The following is a 25,863-nucleotide window of genomic DNA, read 5'->3' as shown; positions in this document are numbered from 1 at the left end:
GAGGGCATACTACACTCCTTCCTGCAGAAATGCGCGGAACAGGGAATCACGTGAAGACACATGCACTCCCACTCCCCTTCCCTGATACGGCACCACACTGATTACACACGATACTCCATGCGACTTCCCATTGCCGTCGAACTCGACACGCTGTCTGACTGCTATTTTCATGTTTCATACTGCCGCCACTTACCCCAATCCCGGAGCTACACCGCCACATGACAACGGCGGCGGAGGCCCAGGCAATGCACCGCGAAACCACACCCCGCATGGGCGCTGAGGTGCAGTACATTTCTCCCCGCTGATGCGGATACACATGGAGGTTACACGCCCCAATCACCTTAAGTCGCTGAACACCCTTCATGCTCCCTCACACGATGATACACCCGTCCTAATGCCGACTCCCACAGAATCACTCGCAACCGACACGTATTGGTAGCGACGGACACGACCATCACTACGGACTCAGATGGGGGTAGATTCAGCGCACCCACCTAGAACCACTGTATCCATACTGAAAAACCCATAGACCGCACACATGCTAGACACTAAAGATGTACGCGTCATGATGTTATGTGAAATGTTGATATACGCTGCCGGACCCCAGGGTTGCCGAGCTTGAAGCTGTGTTTATTCTCTCTATATGTCACGAACTCCACTGACTGCAGCTGGCCCGGCTGGGTTGTAAGCAATGCTGATGTGTACACTGTGAATCGGACAATAAAGGTCTTTCTTTAAAAAAAAAAAAAAATAGATTATAATATTAGATTTTTTGCTGCATTCCCTGCCTGCCACAGGTGTCTCATCTTAGAGGCACATTAAGCAAAATGTTAAATGTGCATGTTGTTATTATCCTATTTAAAATATTATTATATGGTTTTGTCATGTATTTCCTATATGACCTATACAGGATCTGTACGTCTGGATAACATAAACTGTGGAATTGGTGGCAGACTGATTCTGTGGACCCTCACCGAATATGTTAGCCTGTCTTGTATCAGCTAGCTCACAGTGCCACTAGAATCTGCTCTTATCAGGGAAAGAATAGTTCTTAGCAATCTCAGAACATGACAACCCTGCTCCTACAGAATTGTGGGAACAATATACTACCTTTCGCTCAGTTACTCGTGCATACTTAGTTTGTCTCATAGAGATACACAGAAAACACAGGCTGGGCGTTTTCAATAAGAATTTAGGGAACAGTTGTTATTCTAGTGTAGAATAAATGAGCTGCAACAACCATAGACATTAGCAGAGATATATGATTAAAAACACCAAGAAAGTAAATGGATGGTATAGCTCTACCATCTTCCAACAATATTGAATACATACAAGTATATAAAACACATAATAAAAATGCGTACTCCTACGATGCCTCCCTAACTAGATCTACCTAAATGTAACTAGCATCTGTGTAGGTTTCTTGTCAAGAATCCCTCTGGGGGACCCCGTCTTTGTCTCGATTTGGGCACCCCTCAAGGGATGTTAGACCACTGTGAGCTGGAGCGTCTGCATGCAGGAACCTCAGTTTCTCTGGTCATATATATATATAGGAAACACAAAAGAAGTGGTGGGGGTCCGGGGGGTATAAGATTAAAAACCTAACAGCACCCTACCCCTAAAGAACTAGTAAGAACACAAAGGGGGTGCTAAGGTCAGTGGTAGCCTCAAATGTATGAAGTGTACTGCAAAGTTGAAGATATGGAATATAGAAGTATAAACTATGAAGGTGAGAGCAGAAGTAAACCCATCAGCCCACCCATTGGCGGAACTTCGTCATCTGGGTTTTAAGAAGCACCAGCTTGGTATTCACTAGGTGTCTCACCTTGAGGATGTCAGTACAACAACCAGTGTAAACTACGCCAGTGATAGAAATCTGGGTAATAGTATATGGAGGGCTGTGGGAAGTGAAAAAAGTTGCAGTGTATAAAGCATAAGTGCTAATGAAAAAATGGTGAAATAAAATTGACTAGCATGGTGCCTAATAAACCTTTATTCAAACGGTCGCCATGGTGCCAACATTAAAAGCAGAGTGTGAATGGATGTAAGCATATTTTACCATTCGTGAGTGGATCAGTCAGTCGACATGTTTCAGCCTTAAAGAGGCTTTCTTCAGGACCTAATAAGACACTACTGCAACTATAAGTGAAAAATAAAGGTACATACCATGCCAGAAACAATAACCTACCAGTTATATGTGAATGAATTTGGTAGGAGATGAAGTCATGGTATTGTGAAACCAACTGCTCCTAAAACACAAAAATAGTGTATACAAACAAACAGGTACACATGTTGTAAATATTAACACAACATCATGGGCTACAGAGACATTGCTCTATCATTGTCAATTGATTAGTTAATTGATCACTCACCCGCAATTTTGCTAGGAGAAGGCCTCACCTCCCCTGGCGCTCGCTCAGGACAAAGAGGCCCCGCTCTAGTAAGAATTAAATAAAGAAACACCAACAAAAACTGATTATGCTGAGAACATATCTATTTCTTTAACCGCTTGGTGTTTAAGAAGGCAAATGTGGCAGGACAGTAGTATTTGTTGCCGAGTTAAGAATGATGCGGCATAATACATGGCGGGCGAGTCCGTTCCAAGGGGCTCCCTGTTTGATTGGTTAACGTTTTGACCAATCAACATTACCCACACACGCTCTAATCCAATCAGAGGTCTGGTTGGAATTCTCAGCCTCTGCATCTATCCAACTTCCGACGAGGAGCCAATCGGCTTGTTTTCCATGCCGAGGACAACACTTCGGAGTGTTTTCCTCTCTGGTCCGCCACATCGCTACTAAAACAGACCTCCCTGTACGTCGTGTTACCTTCCCCTCGACTCAGAAGGGATCCGAGGTACCGATGGACAGGTGAGTGCTCTTGGTTTCTAATACTTTTAAACGATTTTTTGTATCCCTCGAGAGATTGCTTGGCTTTTCTGCTATCTCTATTATTTTGAGGGGATGCTTTCAACTTCCTCAATGTTCTAATGCTAAACATCGTGGAACTACTCGAATTAGGAGTAGACTTAATATGGTATCTGCTCGTGCCTGTTTATTAAGATACTTATTGTGAGTCAGAACCATTAATAGATTGTAAGATACTTCTATTTTTCTACTTGTATTGACATCCTATCATCATCTCTTTAAAGGCCAACAAATACTACTGTCCTGCCACATTTGCCTTCTTAAACACCAAGCGGTGAAAGAAATAGATATGTTCTCAGCATAATCAGTTTTTGTTGGTGTTTCTTTATTTATTTCTTACTAGAGCGGGGCCTCTTTGTTCTGAGCGAGCGCCAGGCGAGGTGAGGCCTTATCCTAGCAAAATTGCGGGTGAGTGATCAATTAACTAATCAATTGACAATGATAGAGCAATATCTCTGTAGCCCATGATGTTGTGTTAATATTTACAACATGTGTACCTGTTTGTTTGTATACACTATTTTTGTGTTTTAGGAGCAGTTGGTTTCACAATACCATGACTTCATCTCCTACCAAATTCATTCACATATAACTGGTAGGTTATTGTTTCTGGCATGGTATGTACCTTTATTTTTCACTTATAGTTGCAGTAGTGTCTTATTAGGTCCTAAGGAAAGCCTCTTTAAGGCTGAAACATGTCGACTGACTGATCCACTCACGAATGGTAAAATATGCTTACATCCATTCACACTCTGCTTTTAATGTTGGCACCATGGCGACCGTTTGAATAAAGGTTTATTAGGCACCATGCTAGTCAATTTTATTTCACCATTTTTTCATTAGCACTTATGCTTTATACACTGCAACTTTTTTCACTTCCCACAGCCCTCCATATACTATTACCCAGATTTCTATCACTGGCGTAATTTACACTGGTTGTTGTACTCACATCCTCAAGGTGAGACACCTAGTGAATACCAAGCTGGTGCTTCTTAAAACCCAGATGACGAAGTTCCGCCAATGGGTGGGCTTTTGGGTTTACTTCTGCTCTCACCTTCATAGTTTATACTTCTATATTCCATATCTTCAACTTTGCAGTACACTTCATACATTTGAGGCTACCACTGACCTTAGCTCCCCTTTTGTGTTCTTACATATATATATATATATATATATACACCCATAGGTCTACCCAGGGGTCCTACCTTGCTGTGTTACTGTGTCCGCCTAAAGGATGACGTGGAGCCTGAACTTTATACAGAGATATTACACAGGAGATATTCGTCCTGTGGTTATTCCTGCTGTGCTTCCAAGAAGCCTCGTGCATAATGTATGAGATTCAAACTAGGGGAAAACCCCGGTTCTGAATGCAATGCCGTATCTAGGTAGAAGGTCAGCCCCTAAGAACCGTTATGTTTGTAATGTGGGGAAGAATATAGGTGAAAGGTTGCAATGATACCAGCGCCTATATAGTCCTCCTATGTCTGATTGTGCTTGTGTAGCTTAGTGCTGACGGACAGAGTTTGAAGATGGTCCCAAAGAAAGGTGATCCTTCCAAGACTGTTGCCAGTGAGTAGTGATTGCTAGTGCCACCACTGGCGGACCACCTTCTACATTTTTCAGGAAAGGTAGTGTGCCTGTCACACCATCCTTCAGGCAGCAATCTGGAAGCAGCACTCCCACTTAAATGGCACAACCCCAACCTAAGGCCAAGACCAATTCCCTCAGTGAGGCAGCCATTGCAATCATGATGAAGAGCAGTGAGTCAGAAATGGATTTGCCTCAGCCACAAAATATCCATTCATCTCAGGAAACTGAGCAAAGTGGATAACAGGAGTCACAGCCAGCAACAGTTCGTCGTGAAGTACCAGCTGAAAATTAGTTTGATCTTCCTGCTGAGCAGTATGTAGTTCTTGAGCCATTGACTTCCCGATCTTCAGAAAGAAAAAGAATGGGTACTCATCTTCTCCAAGCCTCCCTTCTGATGATCTAGACATTGATGGAACCCCGGCCGAGTCTGAGACCCACCACAAGATACTGGGGAAAAGGAAGGTTCCTGAAATCCATACAGTTATGAAAAGGGACAGTAATAAAGATGAGACAGCAATTGTCAATATATAAGGCAGCTCAGAGGTCAAAGATGATCCCTCCCATTCTAACTGCCTAGAGGGATGTTGCACTGGTTCAACCACTATTATGGCCAGCTTCTATATATGTAAGGCACTCGCTGAAACTTGCGTTCACTACTTCCTCAGTTGAAATATGGACATCAGAGAGGCCATCAATACACCCACCAAATTCAAGTTTTTCAGGCATTGCCAGTGGCGCACTAAGAATATTCTCTTCCACAGTTTGGGACTTCTTTCTGATTAGCAAGCAGGAGGATAACATTGCAGCATGCTCCATTCACCACATAAGTGTTTGTCAAGGTAAGCCTGGATAACACTATGGTGCTGCAGGCCAAATGCCCCATGTGAAGAAGCATCACACAATCCCATGGGAGCTGCATTTTAAAAAGGTAGCCGATGGTGGTGATGAGAGAGAGGAATCAGCTCCAATCACAAAGCAGCCCTGTCCCATCCATTGGGCCAGCATCACCCAGACTAGCAGCCTCCAAATGGCACAAGACTCAGAAGCAGACATTACTGCATGCTGTGATGATTAGCCCAAGATGCACTTTGAGTCTACCACCTCCTGGTTCTCTCCAGAACTCACTTGTGTCAGTGGCATCGAAACAAAACACAATGCAAGCTACGATTGCGGGCAGGTTAGGCAGGAGGGGCCCTACGGATGCAACCCCCAATGGCATGTTTGTACAATTTGAAGCTGGCTAAAAGATTAGCACTGGATCTGTTATGTTATGGTTATTTTTCTAATGCGCACAGATACCCAACAAGGGTTTCCCAGCGCAGGCCATAACAGAGACTCAAGTCATCTGTATTAGCAATGTTGATTGAAAAGCCAAGTTTTTAATAGCTTACGAAAATTAGGGTACAGCTTCTCTTTCCGCAGCACATCAGGTAAGGAATTCCACAAAGTACGACCAAGAAGAGAGAAAGAGCGACCTCCCTTTCTCGTCAATTTGATCCTGGGAATTTCAAAGAACTCTTCTGAAGAGGAGCAAAGCAGGCAAGAGGGATGGTAAGGGCGAACCAGATCTTGTAAGTATTTAGGAGCAGAGCCAATCTTAATTCTGAACATATAGCAAAGGGCTTTAAATTTTATGCAATGTTCTACCTTAAGCCAATGTAATTCTCTCAGGGCATTTCCCGTGTTGGACACTCTGGGAAGTCCACACAGCAATCTGGATGCAGAATTCTGCACCACCTGGAGCTTATGCAGTACCTCCCTGTTAGAACCCCAAAAAGAGAACGTTACCGTAGTCCAGGTGAGATGTTACAAGTGCCTGGACTACCGTCCTTTGGGTATCAAAAGGGAGCATCCAAATGATTTTTTCTTAACCATTTTAAGATGGTAAAACAGGTGGCCGCAATTTGTACTGACTGTTGTTTCATTGACAATTTGTTGTCAATAATAAAGCCTAAATTGCGGACCAGAGAGGAAGGCATAGGTAAAGGTCCCATTTCATCTGGCCAATGTTGAAGGCCCCAATGTTCAGAATTTTACCCAAAGATAAGCACTTCCGTCTTTTCCCCGTTGAGCTTGAGCAAATTGAGTTGCATCCATGATGCAATATTGCGCAAGCCCAATTGCAGAGTAGAAGGGCCCTGTTTCTTATTAGCCGATAGGGAGTATCATCGGCGTAGGAAAACAGTGCCAGCCCTGCTGCTTCAGCAATCACTGCTAGGGGTTGCACATAGATGTTGAAAAAGAGTGGGCTCAAAATTGAGCCCTGTGGCAGCCCATACAGGGATGTGTAGGACTTTGAAGTGGCCCTAGTGGAAAACACCTGGAATGTTCGCTCCGATAAAAAGGAGGCCAGCCAGCCAAGGGCCGATCCAGAGATGACCAATGCCTGTAAAGATTTTATTAATATGGTATGGGAAACCGTATCAAAGGCGGCACTTAGATCTAATAATATAAGAGCCACTGTATAACCAGCGTCCAGACGCTGGTGTAGCATCTCAGTGACGCCCAGCAATGTGGTCTCCGTAGAGAACCCTGCTCTAAAACCTGATTGTGAGGTATGCAGAAAGTGAGAGGATTCCACAAATGCCATTCACATGTTTCTCCAAGACCTTGGAAAAAGTCGGGAGCCGGGAAATAGGCCTAAAATTAGGCGGCATAGCAGGGTCTGCGTTAGGCTTTTTCAACAATGGCAAAACCATTGCATGTTTCCAGGTGGCTGGTATCACTGCCTCACTAAGAGAGGCATTTAATAGCTCCATAACCACTCTTAAGGCAGGCTGTTCCATTTGTAAAAGCCCTGTAGCTGGAAGCAGGTCGCACTGAGAACCCGATTTAATGCTCGCTAAAATTTTTGTAAAGGAGCGAGTGTCCAAGAGAACCCACTGCTCCAATTTTAGCCGAAAGCCCTCTATCACGGTGGGTACCTGAGCGATGTCAGGCAGAGCCGGGTTTGACACACAAATTCCTTCTAATGTCTGATGTATTTGTTCAACTTTATTTAAAAAGAAGTTAGAAAGAGTGTTACATTGTGGTTCGACAAGAACAGGCGGACTGGGTTGTGCCCCTGAACCTGCTAACTTCTTAGCCACAGAAAATAGGGTACGAGGACAATTTTTTGCCCCCAGGATAGTGGGGGAGACATAATCAGCTCGTGCATTTTTGCATAAAGCATGATATTTTTACAATGTGACTTTGTAGATATTTTTGGACTCGGGGGCGTAATTCCTTCTCCAACTTATTTCCATAACTTTACACTTGCTTTTTCCAGCTTTTAGCTGCTCTGTGAACCAGGGGGCAGGAGGCCGGTGGTTATTACATTTTTTCACTGTGGATGGAAGGCAAGCATTAGAAGCGGAGGCAATCCAATTATAAATACTGTTCAAGGAAGTGAGTGAAGGGGTGTTTTCCTTTGTGGAAGGATTTTTAGAATCAAACGTTTTTTATTGAGCAGCAAAGTAACACTTAACACAGCTAGGCTGCCTACATCCAACGGCCGGCAGAGCACAGTCCAACAACGCTTAAACACAGACTTAGGGCCTACACCCCTGGGGGCGACCCGGCGAGGATAAACTAAAGGCCACGCGGAGCAACCAGGTCTTGTATTGATACTGCATTTTATAGAGAAGAAAAAACAAACAGTGACATGAAAACAGAAGCCCACCCACCCCCTCCAACCCCCCTCCACCATGGTCCCCCCCCGCCTCCCCTCTCTGCATCAGGCCTGCCTGCGCCTCCGCATCTGCCCACTCTTGCCTCCCAGCCAGCACATAACCACCCAAATCTCCCTAGGAGCTTGCCCTCACCGGCCCCAACGGGATAAGTTGCAGGATTTGCAAGAACTTGGGGCATGTCACCTCACGCAAATCTCGTGATAGCAAGTGTATGAATGGTTCCCACAGCTCCGCATATGTCTCACCCTTGCCGTCCACACAAAGCGAGAGCTTCTCCATACCCAGCAGTAGCCAAAGCCGTCTAATCCATTCTCTCGGGTCAGGGGCATCAGGGGAGCGCCACTGCCCAAGGATGACTAGGCGCGTGGCCAGTAAAGCTAGGGCTATATGCCTACCCCGCATGGAGCGCAAGGGGAACGCTTTGGAGTGTGGTAGACCCAGCAGCACGTACTCCGGGGCCCTGGGAAATGTAATGCCGAATGCGTCGTCCACGTCATCCAGGACCGCCTGCCAATATCGCACTAGTTTGGGGCAGTGCCAGAGCAGATGCGTCAGGGTGCCCGTCGCACCACAGCCCCGCCAACAGAGACTCGGGCATTTGGGATCCCACGTGTGAATCCTAGCCGGGGTGTGATACCAGTAGGACACCATTTTGTAGGCCGATTCGGCCCCAGCCACGTTAGCAGCAGTGTGGTGTGCGCGATAGTGCACCTTGTCCCATTCCTTCGAGTCAACGGGCAGCCCAACTCCGTCTCCCATCGAACCTGCGCCTTAGTACGCTGTGCATGTTGCCGCGCAAGGATCAGTGCGTAAAGTTCAGAAATGAGTTTGCGGTCGTCCTTTTTACAGACAACCCAACGCTCCAGCTTTGTCATGGGGCGGGACATGTCAGCCACGTTAGAGGGTAGCGTGACCCAGTGAGCAACCTGCGAGTAGGGAATGGCATCAGACTCAGGAAGATCAAAGTGTTCCCTACGTAAAGAGGAGAACGGGATCAGCCCCTCTAGATCAAAGAGGTGGCCCACCCTCTTACAGCCCTGTTCTCTCCAGCGTTGAAACACTGGCGACGCGCAGCCTGGGGGGAACTCCAGATTGTCTACAATAGGCGTCAAGGGCGACGGGACGGTGGTCCAGCCCCGCCTACGTGCTAGTCGGTCCCAGGCGTCCAGCATTGGGGAAGTGACCGGTGACGAGTACAAGCCCCATGCTCTATGTTTACACGGGAGCCACAGTTCGTGCCAGATATTGCGGCCTGCCACTGCCTGGTCCATAAATAGCCAGTGTTTGCTGGACAGCGGTCTATTCCACTCAAGAATATAGCGCAGGCACGACACTTGATAGTATGCCTCAATGCAGGGGAAGCCCAGACCACCATCGGCCCGGGGAATCGTAATCCAGGAGAACGCCAACCGTGGACGCTTGTGGTTCCACAGAAATTTGGTAAGCAGCCCCTGCAGTTTCTTCAACGAACCCGGTGGGGGACGCGAGGGCAACATCTGAAAGAGGTAGAGGATGCGCGGGAGGATCGTCATCTTTACCGCCGCCAGTCGACCAAACCAGGCCAGCTGCAACCGGGACCAATCCGAGATGGACTTGGCTGTCTGTTCAATCAGGAGCCTGTAGTTGAGGGAAACAGTCTGTGGTATTGTGGGTGCTAATCGAATTCCGAGGTATGGGATGTCCGTGTGGGCCCATTGGAAGTCGAGGTCCTTCTGAAGATCCCGGACATCCTCGGCCGGTACTGAGATGTTGAGGACCTGAGATTTAAGGAAGTTGACCTTGAAGCCAGCCACCGACCTGAACTCCCGGACCTCGTGTGAGAGGTGCCGCAAAGAGGAATGAGGGTGGGTGAGCGAGAGGATCACATCGTCGGCGTAGAGACTCACCTTGTGATCTTCTGCGCCAAAGTGAATCCCGTGGATGGCCGCGTTGTCTCAGAGTGGTTGAGCGAATTGCTCCATATAGAGTGCGAAGAGCAAGGGCGACAGGGGGCAACCCTGCTGCGCACCGCGTGTGATGGGGAAGTGCTCCGACCGGCATCCATTTGACCCTCACCGCCGCTCTCGGGGAGGCATAGAGGCAGCGCACCCAGTTGACATAGGTGTCCCCTAGCCCAAAGGTCTTTAGGACCGCGAACAGGTACGACCAGTCAACCCGGTCGAACGCCTTCTCAGCGTCTATGGAGAGGAATAAGGCCTGCGTACGGGAACGTTGCACTGAGTCCATTAGATCTAGGAGCCTCTTAGTGTTTTTACCCCCCTGTCGCGTGAGGACAAATCCCACCTGATCAGGCTCAATAACTCCATCCATGTAAGGACTAAGGCGAGCGGCTGAGATACCCAAAAATAGCTTCATGTCAACATTGAGGAGTGAGATGGGGCGGTACGAGCTGCACTCCTTGGCATCTTTTCCTGCTTTGGGGATAACCGTGATCACCGCTTCTGCCATAGAGGGAGTAACTCTCCCCGTCTGCTTGAAGGAGTTAAAGAGGCGCATCAGGAAGGGAGCCAGCTCCTTGCAGAACTTCTTATAAAAGATGGCCGAGAAGCCATCCGTCCCCGGGGACTTGGCCTGCTTCAGGCGCGAGATTACGGAAATGACTTCTTCAATGCGTATCTCCGCATCGAGATTAACCGCTGAACCCGGGGAGAGAGGCGTGATCCCGCATGTTGCCAGGTAGGCTTGGACACGGTCAGGCTCGGGCGGCTCACAAGTATACAGCGTGTGATAGAAGCGTTGAAAGGCCGCCGCCATGCGGTCGTCCGCCGTCTGCTCTACTGCGTTCACGTCCCGAATGGCCGGGATAGCCGCCTGCTGCGTGCGCGCCCTCAAGCAGTGTGCCAGCATCTTGCCCCCTTTATCACCACTGAGATAGAACTTGTGTCGTAAGCGCAAGAGTGCATATTCCGCGCGGTCAAGATCCATGTGTTTGAGCATGCGCCTCTTCGTCTCCAGTTCTCTCCAGACCCGCGGTGACCCGGTTCGCTTATGGATCGCCTCCAGCCCCCGTACGTCGCTCTCAAGCTCTTCCTGTTTCTCCCTGCGCAGCTTAGCCAGGGACGCCGAAACCACTATGAAGTCGCCCCTCACCACTAACTTAGGCGCTTCCCAAACCGAGCTCAGTGGCATGTTATCCACATCGTTGGTCACGAGGTGTTGTGTGATCGTGTCTCTCAGGCAGGTGACTACTGAGGCGGAATTGAGGAGAGAGTCGCACATGCACCAGCCCCCCAATGGTCGCTTGCACCCGCCCCCGGCCACCCGCACGGAAATGAGGGCATGATCAGATAGTGAGCGCGGGGCAATCTCCGCCGCAGAGAGCTGGGGCATGAGTGAGGTGGAAGCAAAGAAGTGGTCTAAGTGTGCGTAAGTTTTGTGGGCCGCTGAGTAGTAGGTGTAGTCGCGCTCTAAAGGGTGCAGAGTACGCCAAACATCATGGAGTCCCCCTTCCTGTAACCACAATAGCCCTCCCTTGGACATGGCCCCAGTTTGGTGCGAGCGCGCTTCTGACCTATCCAAGGACGGGTCCATGACCACGTTCAGATCACCCCCCACAAGCACCCAGGGGTCTGGAGATGCTAGGGCATCCACAAGCGCTGAGGTCAGGAAGGGTTCCTGCTGAACATTAGGAGCATAGAGAGAGCCTACTGTAAGGCGGTTGTCGCCCCATTGAATCCTGCCCGCTAAAAAGCGGCCTTTAATGTCGACAACATGAGACAATATTTTACAATGTGCTTTGGCACTGATCAGAATCGCTACCCCCTGCTTCTTCGCAGCACATGAGGACCACACCTGTATTGGAAAGCGTCTATCTCTCATTCTCTTAGTATCCTTGGAGAGGAGGTGCGTTTCTTGTAGAGAATTTGTGGCAACCACTTGCCCGAATTGAAATGTTCCCAGCCGGACCTTTTTTGCCACAGTTGCTGTTCCAGCACTCCATCACGATGTGCTGCAATTGATTGGATAAGCTTTGCAGCAAAGTACTGTTTACACTATCTGCCTGAAACCAAACATGTGGGCCAGCTGTTAACAAACTGATTACATGTGTATCACTATACACTGTATCTCTTTGGTGGGAGTTAGGCAAACTGCTATTTGCAGGTCTCATCGCTGAAGAAGCTGTTGAGGTAGTCCTCTGGCATGCAACTGTAGCAATTTCAACCTTGGAAAAATGGCATACAGCTGCAAACATATTGGAAGAACTGCAAGGTGTTTGGATGGCTGCCACCTAGAGGTGTCAAAATTGGATGAACCTTGGTCGGAATATAATTAAGGCAAAGCAGATGGTGGATATTTCAGGGTCCTGTGTTTGGCACCCATACATCAACCTGATTGTGCATGATTTCTGACATAGTCAACAACATTCTGGTCACCTACAGAAGTCTCTGCTGTCTGCTCAGTCATTCTTGTAAAGTCTGGAAACAGCTGAGGATCATTAAATTTGCTAATTGAGTACAGTTTAAAGCCAGCAAGTTGGAACTCGACCTAATATGTGTTGCAACGTCTGTTTGATTAGTACAGATTGATCACCGACTATGTCCTTTTAATGGCAGAGAATGCAAATGGGAAAGCATGATCATGGAGATGGACAAATGGGGGCTAGTCAATTGCTTGACACATATGATACATATGATATTTCCTATTGAGATTTTCATGTGGGAAGTCAGCAAGGAGGACAGTGTGATAAGCCAATCAATCCCGTTGCATCTGCCACAGAACCAATTAAACAAACGTGTTACAAGGGTTTGTCAGTGGGATCGAAGAAGCATATGAGTTGGTTCTGAGCTTAATCCTCTGCTTGGTTGTTAAAACAAGGGTGCAAAGACATATTGTGTCCTACAAAGAGTACATCTGTGCCAGCCAAAGTCTCGAGAAAGTGGTGGCAATATGGTTAAAACCTCCTTTGAACTTCTTGTCTACTCAAAAAATACTAGGGATGTTGCTTACTTGTAAACCTCGGGGTATGATGTCTGATTCAGTTATTCAGTGAGCATCCGAGCATCCAATTCTGTTCTCGTGTGTTTTTTTCTTTACCTTCTCTAGTGTTTCTGGCTTATTACAAGTGTACTGAAAGAGAAGAGTAAGGGTCCACTGATAACTTTAGATATATATTCCTAGGTGTAGAGTGGCCCTTACCTGTTTCGCATTGTTTATAGGGTTGTGGTAGAAATAGAAAAACATTACTACAATAGAGTCTTAGCTTAAGTGTAATTATCATGCATAACAAAATACAAACAATTAACAAAAACCCAATTATGGGTAGAGAAATGAACAAAGCTTGTATGGTGTGTCACGGTGCAAACAATAGTTTAGGAAACAAGAGCAACCCAACCCCTGAAGCGCCCCTAAAAAAATATGCACATCTAAAGCACACACATGCCCTAGGACATGTGTGCGCCACATGGCATTTTGAAAAATGTGTTTTGTGCATTTTTCAAAGTATGCACATGGTTAACATCAACTTGAAGTTGATGTTAATTAGCGTTTCCTAAATGCACAGTTTGCATTTAAGAAAGGCTTCTTGCATGTGCATTAGGGAATCACAATTTGCGGTTCCATATTTGCATTCGCATTTTACGGAATCTCAAAAAATTTTGGAAACTGCCAATTTGAAATCGCAAAAGGCCGATTTTTGAAAATTGCACTGTTTGCGATCGCAAAATTGCTTGATGCATGTGCCCTCTAGCTCTTTGTGATAAAGCTTTGTTTATTACTTATCTTGCATAGTGTTGGTTGCTGTTGACTTGTTTGTGAAGTCTCCTTTCTTAGTAAGGATTAATGCTGGTCCCAGGATTACTGCTCAGTGAGTTGTTGGTATGCTTTTTGAGTCTTCTTCAGACCATGGTTCAGAGACTGACTCTGCATCTGAGGCAGAGGAGGGAGTGGAAGATTCTGGCATTGAGTTTTCTGTCCACAAGGATTTATCAGATGATGAAGCCACTCCTGGTGAAGAGGTCTTGTTTTTTAACCAACCTACCACTCCGCGGCCAGAACTTTGGTGGCCGGCTGAGTTAAATCCACCCCCTCTTCCAGTTGCCTCTGCTAGGAATCTGGGCTTCTAGTTTGATGCACAGTTGACTGGCAAAGTGCAAATTGCCCATGTCTCCGAGCAATGCTTTTGGAAGTTGAAGGCTCTACGGAGCTTCCTTCACTATATGCCAATGGACTGTAGGAAGACTTTGGTGCACACATTGGTCACTTCCCAGCTTGACTATGCGAACAGCCTCTATTTGGGGCTTCTTGAGTATCTGCTCAGAAGACTGCAGATTATTCAAAATGCGGCGGCTAGGCTTTTTCAGAATGTGCCAATGCGTCACCACATAACCCCCATCCGATCAGACTTCATTGGTTGCCTGTGAAAAGAAGAATAGAATATAAAGCACTCACTTTGGCCCATAGAGCTATGAATGACACTGCCTGCAGTATTTAAGGCAAAGACTTCAGAAATATAGTAAGAACAGAGTACTCAGATCAAATTACCAGAATCTTCCGGTCATTCCACGATTTGCGAAGGCCAGGACTGGTGGCCGGGCCTTTTCGGTTAAAACTGCTACACTCCAGACCTCTATGCATGAACATTTGAGGAAGACCACATCAAAATCCATGTTCAACAAAGCTTTAAAAACATGTCTCTTCATTGTTCCCCAAGCACTCTGCTCTTCTGACTCAATGCCTTAGATCAACTGCTGTACTAGCGCTGGGACACCTCCGTCAGAGATAGCTGTGCACTCTACAAGCTACAATAATAATAACAATGAAGTGCCTGTTTTCGAGGAGGACATTAATGTGCTGATAGTGCAGCAAGAGTCACCTGGGCTGCAAGGCTTCCCATCGGAAGAGCTGACCTCTAAGTTACCGCAGGAATGGCGCAGCTGGCATCGCCTGACATTACTGGTGTTCCAGAGTGTAGAGTGGATACTGAAAACCCTTTGCCTACACATTTATTTCAGTTGTTTATGGACAATTTATTTTTTGGTGAGGTTATTGAGCACACTAATCTGTATGCTGAACAGTTATTGAGGGACAACAGCGCTAGACTTAGGTCCTACTCTAGAGCTACCCAGTGGACTCCCTCAAATCTGGAAGAGTTGAAGAAGTTCTTGGGTTTAACTTTTTTGATGGGCTTGTAAAGGAAGTCATTGATATCTTCATATTGGTCTACTAGTCCATTGACGGCAATGGCTATATTTCCAGCAATCATGAGTCATGATCAGTATTTGCTTCTGCTTCGGATGCTTAATTTTGTCAATAATGGTTTTGAGTTGATACAAGATCACCCTGATTGTGATCTTCTTTTAAAGATTCGGCCTATCATCGATCACTTTGTAGATCGGTTTTGTGAGATCCAAGCTACAGGGAAACAAATAGCTGTGGATGAGTCTTTGGTCTTGTACAAGGGCTTCTTGGTTTTCAGTAAGTATATTCCTACCAATAGGGCATACTATGGAGTTAAGATGTATATGTTGTGTGACTGTAGGACATGATATTTGTCTAATTTCAGGGTGTACAGCCATAGGGATTCCAGGATTGACCCCGTGATTGTGCAGTTGTTCAGGGATTTGGCCAAAGAGGACACTGTTGCCTGCAGCAAAATCTACTCTAATTATAAATGTTTCCCAAAAGCTTGCGCAGGGAAAGTGCAGTGGGGTGCATAGTGAGGGCCTTTTAGCTGTGAAGTTTGCAGACAGGAGAAATGTCTAAATGCTGACTACCATCCATGAATCAAGCACTTCACCTGTGACTGTTTGGGGTCAGGTTGCTGAAGCGCGCAAACCTGTCTGCCTCTTATACTATAATAGGCACATGGGTGGTGATGATAGAGTAGATCAGAGGTTGGAACCTTACACTGCTCTTCGTAAGGCTTACATTTGGAATAAGAAGTTGGCTATCCAATCTTTAATGCTTTTGTTGCATCTAAGGACTGTTCTCCAGAGTCACCAATGATGTTTGTTAAGTTTTAGGATTCTGGGATAGGCAGCCGTGTTGTAGTGGAACAGGCAAGTGTTCCTAGAGTTGGAGTAGTGGAGGATGTTCCTAGATTGAAAGTTCGCCACTTTCCTGATTGCATTCTTCCCACAAACACAAAATACTTTCCCAGTACGAGATGTAGTCTGTTGGCAAAGAGGTACATGAAAAGAGACTCAGTTGTACTGCCTCAAGTGTCCTTCTAACACTGTGCTGTGTGTGCCTGCTTGTTTTAGAATGTACCACATGCAAAATAATTTTATGGAGCATCCATGAGTTGTAAAGGGAAATGCCTGGTCTGTATTGTTTTATATTTTTTGTTCAGTTTCAAGGTTGGCATTAGTGCAATATATTTAGTATCAAATATAGTTTTTGCAATTTTGTATCTACTTACAATTTGTTTGTGTTTTCTTTTTAGTATTAAAAAAACCTGAATGTGATGGTGGTGTGTGTACACTGGTGCTTGGCTGGCGATGTGGGTGGACTGGCTCTTGGCTGATGGTGTGGACTGGCTCTTGGCTGGTGGTGTGGACTGGTGCTTGGCTGGTGGTGTGCATGGACTGGTGCTTGGCTGGTAGTGTGCGTGGACTGGCGCTTGGATGGCATTGAGCGTGAACTGGCACTTGGCTGGCAGTGTGTGTGCACTGGGGCTTGGCTGGCGGTGAGGGTGAACTGGCAATTGGCTGATGGTGTGCATGGACTGGCGCTTGGCTGACAGTGTGAGCGGACTGGCGCTTGGCTGGCAGTGGGTAAGAAGTGACTTGCTGCTGGCCACTACACACACTGGTAGCCAAGCATCAGTCCGCACAATTAAACAGCTGTTGTGGTTGCTCTGTCAGGCATGTTGGCATGTGAAAGTGTGGGCACTTGAATGGAGCTGTCTGCTCAATTTTATCGAGAGACCTGGGCACGCTAGGTGATTTGATATTTGTGTCGGCCTGGTGATCCTACACAGAAATGTAATGAAAATGCTGTTTTTTAGCTAAATTTGCAGGGGATTCTGGGTAGGAAAACATTGGAAGCCATACCTCCATGGACTCCGCCTGCTGTCTAGTTTTCTGAAATATCTGGGTTATGAAGGGGGTTACCTAGGTGGCTGCCAAGCCCGAGACCAAAAACGCAGGTGACCACCTTGTAAAACCAGGTCGATTCGTGATAGGGCATTTTGATGTGTCCACAATACGTTTTGGGCCCTTCCCTGCCACAGGAACTTGGCCCACCCTCACAAGTGAGGTATCATTTTTTTCAGGAAATATGGAAGAAAGCTGGGTGGTAGGAAATTTGTGTCAGCCAGGGGTCCCACAACTTTTCCACAAAGAAAAGTGAGAAAAAGTAGATTTTTTCAGCTAATATTGAGGTTTGCAGGGGATCCTGGGTAGGAATTTGTTTGGGGATCCACACATGCCATACCTCCCCGGATTTCCCTGGCTGTCTACTGTTAGAACTGACATCGTTGGCGTGAGTCTCCCTTCCATTTTTGACGGATTGCTTCCTCTGTTTTGACCTATTTTTGCTGGTTGTATGTTTTGGACCCTGTGCCACTGCTAATCAGTGCCATAGTGCAAGTGCTCCCTATGTTAAATTGATATACCGATTGGATTCCATGATTGGCTTATTTGACCTACTGTCAGCCCCTAGTACAGTGCACCCTGTGTGCCCAGGGCCTGTAGAGCAACTGCTGCTGGTGGGCTTGCAGCACTGGCTGCACCACCCACAGAAGCAGCTTGTAAAGTGTGTCTCAGGCTTGCCATTGCAAGGCCTGTGTGTAGTCTGGGACTACCATGTCGACTTGGCCAAGTGCACCCACTTGCCAGTCCCTAAACTTTCCCTTTGCTTCATATTAGACACCCCTTTGGTAGGCCCAATGGCAGGGTGCATTGTGAGTATAAGGTAGGACATGCTCTGATGTGTGTAGCATGTTCTAGTAGTGAATTACAGCCATTTTCGTTTTTCACTATTGAAGGCTACCTGTTCTCATAGACTAGAATGGGAAGTGAAGATTGTTACATCCCTACAATCCTAACTGACTCAGGGAACATGGTAGAAATTCGAGTTAGTATGCCTGCACCTAGAATAATAAAATACATCTCTTAGTAACGTTTATTTTAATATTTTGTGTTTGCAAATACCACTTTTAGAAAGTAGGTATTTGCTTGCCTAACCATTTGATCCCACCTCTGCTGACTTGTGTATTCCTTGTCTGGGTTTGTGTGTGACAGGGCTGGGGAAATTCCAGGAGACAGTCTGGGACATCCCAGTGGTGAATAGGGAGATTTACCTCCAGATGGGAGGTGGAAAGTGCACCTGGGACCTGAATCGGGCTGGGCCTTCCCTCCACAATGCTGGCTCCACCCCCTGTGGCTTGTCTGATGTCTCTGCCCTGCACAGTAAAAGGAGAAGGGGAATCATGTCAACAGAGTGCTCCAGAGCTGCATCTTTCCTCCGCTGTGCTGGCTCAACCTCCTGTGGAGCATCTGATATTTCTGCCCTGCACAGTGAAAGGAAGAGAAGAGTCATGTAAACACAGTGCTCAGGAACTGGTTTGAACGAGGCAGAGGCCTCTCTGCCTTCAGAGAACATAGGATTTTGGGGTATAAATATTGGGACCCAGTCCCATAGAGTTTAGATCACTTCTGGTACAAGAAACCTTTCTGCCAAGGAGAAGAACCAAGGAAGCTGCAGGAGTTTAGACTGCCCCTCTGCCATTGTGTTGTTTGCTGGGTTGGCCTGCAGTGGTTACTTCATTGCCAAGGGAAAGGAGAAGGAACTTTGTAAGGACTTTCATCTACAGAATATTCTCCAAGGGCTTGAACTGTGCTTGCCTCTTGCTGAAGTCTCAGGGCCAAAAGACTTCACCCCCAGCTCCCTCCTGAATTTCCTTGCTGGGAATTCTGACTCCAGTCACTTGCGTGCCGCTGGGAGCTGGAAGCGCGACGCGTCGAGAAGAAGCGTGTCGCCGCCGCAGCTGAAATCATCGCAACGCCGGAGAAGCGAGAGTTCATCGCATCTCCCTGGAAGCGTGTGTTCTTCAAAGCTGTCTGCTGTCGCACCGCTGGAGAAGCATGACGCATCGAGAGAGCTGTCATCGCATCACCGGAGAAGCACATCGCAGGGCCTGTCGCGGCTTCAAAGTACAGAGTCGTCGCAAGGCTGCCAGGGCGTCATCGCATCGTCATCGCATTGCCGCATCAAGGGCGCCATCTTCTTGCATCGCAACTGGATCATCGCATCAGCATCGCATCATGGTGCCATCTTGCGCACCGCAACAGGTCGAGAATCTACGCATCACCTCCGCACCGTTAAGGCTCATGATGAGTCCCCTACTCTGCGCAAGCATTGAGGAAGGACGCAACTGTTCCCCCGGGTCACGGTACCGACTCATCTCTCCTTCTGCGAGCCTTTTCTTTACTTTGCGTGCCGCATCCAAGAACTTTGTTGAGAACTTTGTCGCATTTACCAACAACTTGAACTAAGAGACTTTTTATCATCCGTTAAGTAACCTTTAGTATAGTATTTTGGATTTTTGTCGTTTGTGGTCTTGTGTTTAAGTCTATATAAAGAATACCTATTTTTATAAAACCTGTGTTGTGTCCATCTGTATTGCTATCACTGTATTACTGTGTATATTCACAAATGCTTAACACACTGCCTCTGAGATAAGCCTGTCTGCTCGTGCCAAACTACCAAGGGGGTGAGCAGGGGTTATTAAGGAGATTAATTCCCTTGTCCTGACTTAGAAGTAAGGGTCCCTATTTGGACAAAGGTGATATTCATTGCCAACTAGAGACCCCAAGATCTAACATCTACCTTTCAGGAATGTCTGGTTTAGGTAGGTTTACCTAGATGGCTGTCAAGCCCGGGACTAAAAACGCAGGAGACCCCCTGGCAAAACCAGGTGTTTTTGTGATAAGTAATTTTTATGTCTCCACAATTAATTTTGGGCCCTTCCTTGCCTCGGGCACTAGGCCTACCCACACATGTGAGGTACCATTTTTATTGAGAGACAATGGGGATGCTGGGCTGATGGAAATGTGTGGATCCACGCAGAGTTCAGAACTTTACATCACAGAAAAGTGAGGAATATGTGTTTTGTTTGACAAAGTTTAAGGTGTGTAAGGGATTATGTTTAACAGAACCTGGTGAGAGCCACACTAGTCGAATGTATGACGTTGCAACGCATACATTCACAATGCATACCACTACAAGAAAACTATTACAATGCAAGATATATTACAACGCATGCCATTACGAAGCAGATGCTATTACAACACATGCCATTAGAACATAAGTATGGGTAAGATTTTTTTATTTACTTAATGGAAATGTAATAGTAGTGTAAATGTTGGATAGTGTAGGGGTTAAAAATACTTTTCTAACTCCAGGGGGGTGTAATAGTAGGGTAAGTGTTGGATAGTGCAGGGGTTACAATTACTATTCTAACTCCAGGGAGCTGTAATAGTAGGGTAAGTGTTGGATAGTGTAGGGGTTAGAATTACTATTCTAACTCCAGGGGCGGGGTGTAATAGTAGGGTAAGTGTTGGATAGTGTAGGGGTTTAATTAAAATAAATTAAATTAAAATTAAATGACATTAAATTAAAATATATTACATTAACTTAAAATTAAATTTATTTATATAAATAAAAAAAATTCTAAGTAAATTAAATTTAAATTAAATTAATAATAATTAAATTAAATGCTTACCCATACTTACGTTGTAATGGCATGCGTTGTAATAGCATCTGCGTTGTAATGGCATGCGTTGTAATAGCATACGTTGTAATGGATCTTGCATTGTGAAAGTTTTGTTGTAATGTTAGTGCGTTGTTGTGCCTGCGTTGTGATGGCTGTTTCCCCACAAGTCATACCCTCCTGAATGTCCCTGGGTGTTTAGTTTTAAAAAAATGTATAGTTTTGCTAGGTATCCCTATTTGCAGGCAGAGGTAGGGTTCGTAATCCATAGCTAGACACAATACAAAAAATAGAGTCCATTCCCACCGGAAAATGTGGTGTGTCCACGTTGCGTTTTTGGCCATGTACTGTTACGCGCACTAGGCCTATCCACAAACTTGAGGTACCTTTTTTATCGGATACTTTGGTGAAAAATGGGTGGGTGGACGTTTGTGAATCTAGGTTCTGAAATATATAGATTTGCTAGGTTTCCCTAGGTGCCGGCAGAGCAAGGGTTCAAAATCCACATCTAGGCACATTGCAAAAAAAGTGTCCGTTTTCACAGGGGAAAATGTGGTGTGTCAACATTGCTTGTTGGGCCATTTCCTGCTGCAGGCACTAAGCCGACCGACACAGGGAGTCTTACGGGAATGAGAACATAGAACAAGTGTTATTATCAATAGACTTTCTTTGCATTTCTGCCTTTCAAATGTAAGACAATTTGTAAAAAAATGACGTCTGAATCACATGCTTGTATGGGTATCGACAATTTTGGAGATGTGCAAATAACCACTGCTTCTAAGCTCTATATTTTATTTCCATTTGGGAAATATATGGGTTTCCTTGGTACCTGTTTTTTGCTCTTTATATTTTACCAAAAGAATTGCTATATATCTAGTACTCAATGATAAACCATTGCAAGACTCAGCTCAGTTATTGGCTCTGGGCTCCTTGGGTTCTTGGTGAACCTACCAGTCTGATATATCCCCACAACAAGAAGGGTTCAACAAATGTAACAGGATATTTCTTTAAAAAAATCTGTCATACTTAGAAGAAGTTACAGGTATAAACGTTGACACAAATGGCAGTTTTTTTTCAACTCAATTTCAATATGTTTTATTATCAACTGTTAGTTTCTATAAAAAAACTTGAAGGATCTACACAAATGACCCCTTGATGACCCCTTGCTAAATTCAGAATAGTGTCTACTTTTCAGAAATGTATAGCTTTTATGGGATGTATGACGTTACAACGCATGCTATTACAACGCATGCCATTACGATGCACGTTTTACAACGCAAGTCGTTACAACGACTTGCGTTGGGGGGCCTGGGTAGTGAATAGTTTAATTTACTATTCCAACTCCAGTCCCCGTGGATAGTAGGGAAGGTGTTGGAAACTATTCCCTATCCTAGAGCGCCCCCCAGCGCAAGTCGTTGTAAAAGTTGCGTTGTAATGGTTGCGTCGTAAAGGTACTCCGTTGTAAAAGTTGCGTTGTAAAGGATGTTCCCCGCTTTTATGGACCCGTTATTGCTTTCTTCCCATTTCTCCCACAAACTGGAAGGAAGTTGAAAGCACAAAAAACAGCAATAATAGGCTATGTCCAAGTAAAATGCCAAAACTGTGAAGAAGATTTTGGCTTTCTGACAAAGGTATGCCAGAAAGCTGAGAAGATGGTGAGTTCCGCACCGCAAGCCCTTGTTGACACCATTTGGAGAGAAAAAACAGGAACTTTCTCCTGCAGCACTTTTTCCACTTTTCTTTAAAAAAAATCAAAATGTAGCTGTATTTTGGAAGACGTTAATATTGGTGGAGATTAGAGAACTTGTCACTGAAAAACCTCCGAAATGGTGTGACAAAAAGTATGCCCTGAGTAAAGTGCTTACCCCAGGTATTATGGTATGACCTGTTGGTGGGGGACGTCTAAATAGGTGATCTTTCAGTCGGAGGAAAGCACATCTTTTATTCAAGGAAGTTTCTTGATAATAAGAGAATATCCGCTATATATCATAGGAGTGATACCTACAATTGTGAAGTGCATGGGCAAGCCTTAGTACCCTTGTAAAGTTAACAATATTATAATTAATTAAATGCTCTAGATTATTAGGGTTGAAGTAAAGTTGAGTCAAGTGCTCACCGATGTTATTTGCGATAGGGCAGCTGGAAGGATTCCGATTCATAGAGCAATCTCCTGATCGGAGAAATGCCTATCTTCAGTGAAAGAAGATGCTTGTTACTCTACTTTGTCTGCAACTGATGAGGACCAATGCATTGCCAAGGAGCATTCCATGTGGACTGCGTGTTGATCACGAGAGGCATGCTTGGGGTGAAGCACAAGCGGTATCCGTGTCCTCAGCCTGTGTTGAATCTGCAGGGTGTTAGTTTCTAAGAGGGGCCTAGAAGTGGCAGCCACCAAGATTCAGGTTCTACAAGTCCCCCAGAAGAGCAAGATCTCTGTTTTCTCAGCATTGAGTTTCAAACCTTGTGACTGCATCTATGAGATTATCTTTTGTCTCCCTATGTCACTTGTCAAAAGAAATAATAAGCTGAGTATCAGCAGCATAGGAGAGGATCTTAAAGCTCCAAGCCTTAACAAACACTGCAAATCCCAGCTCACCTGTTCCAACTGGATTTCCCTTGGCCCCTGCTGTTAGCTTTAGGGAGGTTGAGTATTAACCCCCATGTGGAGCCCAACACATCCTGGGCCCTTGGCTGCGCTAAGAATCTTTACACATTGAAACTGCAAGACTGGACCCTTAGAAACCTTTTAGCAACCTGCTGCGAAAGAACCAGAAGCTGCCACTGGACCACTGCTGAGCCGCAGTCGCCGACAGACTCAACATGCTGGCTTGTCCTACTGAAAGGGCCCTGACTTCCAGAAATGTTCCTAACACAAAATGCAGAGAACTGCACGAAGACCACAGCGGAACAGCACACTTATAATGCACACTCCTGAACCTACGTCCACTGGTGTTTTGTTGTTGTCAAAAGCCTTAAACTTCCTTCCAGAGCAAAGACTCCCACCAAGTTCCTGTACTTTACCCGTCCATAGATGATGAATGCCACTTCGGACCCAGCTGGCACATGACCTGCCAGAGACCTCGTCTTTGAGGACTTTTCTTAAGAAAAGTGCAAAAGTCAGAATATAACAATTAGAAAGATACAAACGTGATCCTTGTATCATTTCTATCGCTGTTATCATTTGACTTTAACCTGTTCTTGAACAATCACTTCGTAAATTGTTTTAGTTACTGATATATGCCTCGCACCTCCTGAAAACTCCTTAAACCTGTCTGCTGTGTGCTACAGCTACCAAAGATTGGGCTCATGTTTAAATTATTGAGACCCAAGTTGCACTTACACTAGATTATGCCATTATTGTTTGAAAGATGACTACCACCCACTTTAGCTAATAGTTCACTTTCTCACAGCCACCACCAAATTTTTTGCAGAGTTCTTTATGTCATACCTATGTCCTAACTATCATAATTATGACAAAACTCTGATCATAACAATATTTTGAGCGGAGTGATTGACTAATGGATTCAACTAGGGAATTCCAAAAACAACAGCATCACTAGGAAAGGAAATAATGTAAATAAAATAACAATTCTACATGGTTTTCAATAAGAATTGTAATGGAGGAGTACAGAGTTGAGAAAGGCACCTTATCACGTGCACTGCACTATTCTTTGTCAAATTAAAAGTATTGAGTTTAACAGAGAAATGTATTTGATTTTTCTATGTCCTCTTCTCACTCTAGAGCATTCAGTGCTCGTAGAAATTGTATGGCTGCTGTCCCAAAAATATATATTACATGATACAATAATTCTTATAGAAAAGTAACAATATTTACATGGCATATGTTTTCCACCTTTTTATTGAATGTTTTTCTTATGGCATTTCTATGCTGGCCACTGTTCAGATACATATGTCTCTGTCCTACGAGTTAAAATTGGCTACATCCAAAAGGGTTACATAACTTTTCACTTAGGCATCAGTAATTGTGTGCATGGCCAGAGCTGCTTACTTTGGAACTAGGGACCCATGCTCAAGTCTTGTTGTTGGCTCAACATCCTGTGATTCTGGGTAAAAGCAAAATAAATGTGAGTGAGCCTTAGTAATGTAACTGGTGCTCATATAATACTTATAATGCATTAAGTAGAGTTTGTGCTATGCAAAACTGCACAAAAATGTTTTAAATGCGATGTATCCTGCAGATATTATTTTCAAAACCAACGTGCATGACTGCAAAAGCGTGGGTCATTCTTCACTATTATGCCCAAGCTGCTTGACAAAGTGTAGTAAGTATGCCAGATAAACATGTTCTTCCATTTAGAAAAACGTACCTCTATACAATAGATAGGCTACTCTCTCAGTGTGTTTTTTAGCCCACACGGCCAAGTGTTTAATGAATAGAGTTGGACATGGCACTCACTGCAGAGTCATCCCCAAAGTTTTTGCCTCCACCCCTCTGGTTTAACCAGTTTTTATTGGCTGTTAGTACTCTGTGCACTTTACCACTGCTACTCTAATACTAAAGAGCTGGTGCTCACTTCCTAACATATGGTAACAATGGCGTACACCTGAGTAGCATATTTAGTTCACTTCTAAGTCCCTGGCAAAGTGGTATACTATCAATCAATCAATCAAACAGCATTGGTAAAGCACGACACTGCCATTCCTAGGGGTATCTGGGTGACTGTCAAAGAGACACGTCTTAAGTCTTTTGCTGACGTCTTCCAGCGAGGGGGCTGTATGGAGCTGGAAGGGAAGGTTGTTCCAGGACTTGGCAGTGGTGTAGTAGAAGGAACAGCCACCACTGCAGCTGCAATGGAGGCGAGGTGAGTCTGAAGGCAAGTGAAGAAGAGTGCAGGTGTCAAGAAGATTGGTGAAAGTTCAGTTGATGGCTGATGTAGGAAGGTCCTAGGTCGTGTAGGACTTTGTATGCCATATACAGAGGGCATGTAAAGTACATTCTATGAGTAGACCTGTAGTACTTATTATGCCACATACCTATGCAGCCCTTTAAAGCATGTCGTGG

Source organism: Lissotriton helveticus, chromosome 7, assembly GCF_964261635.1.
Source record: "Lissotriton helveticus chromosome 7, aLisHel1.1, whole genome shotgun sequence".
NCBI classification, from domain to species: domain Eukaryota; kingdom Metazoa; phylum Chordata; class Amphibia; order Caudata; family Salamandridae; genus Lissotriton; species Lissotriton helveticus.
The sequence above is the reverse complement of the archived record's forward strand: the minus strand, read 5'-3'. Positions refer to the sequence as shown.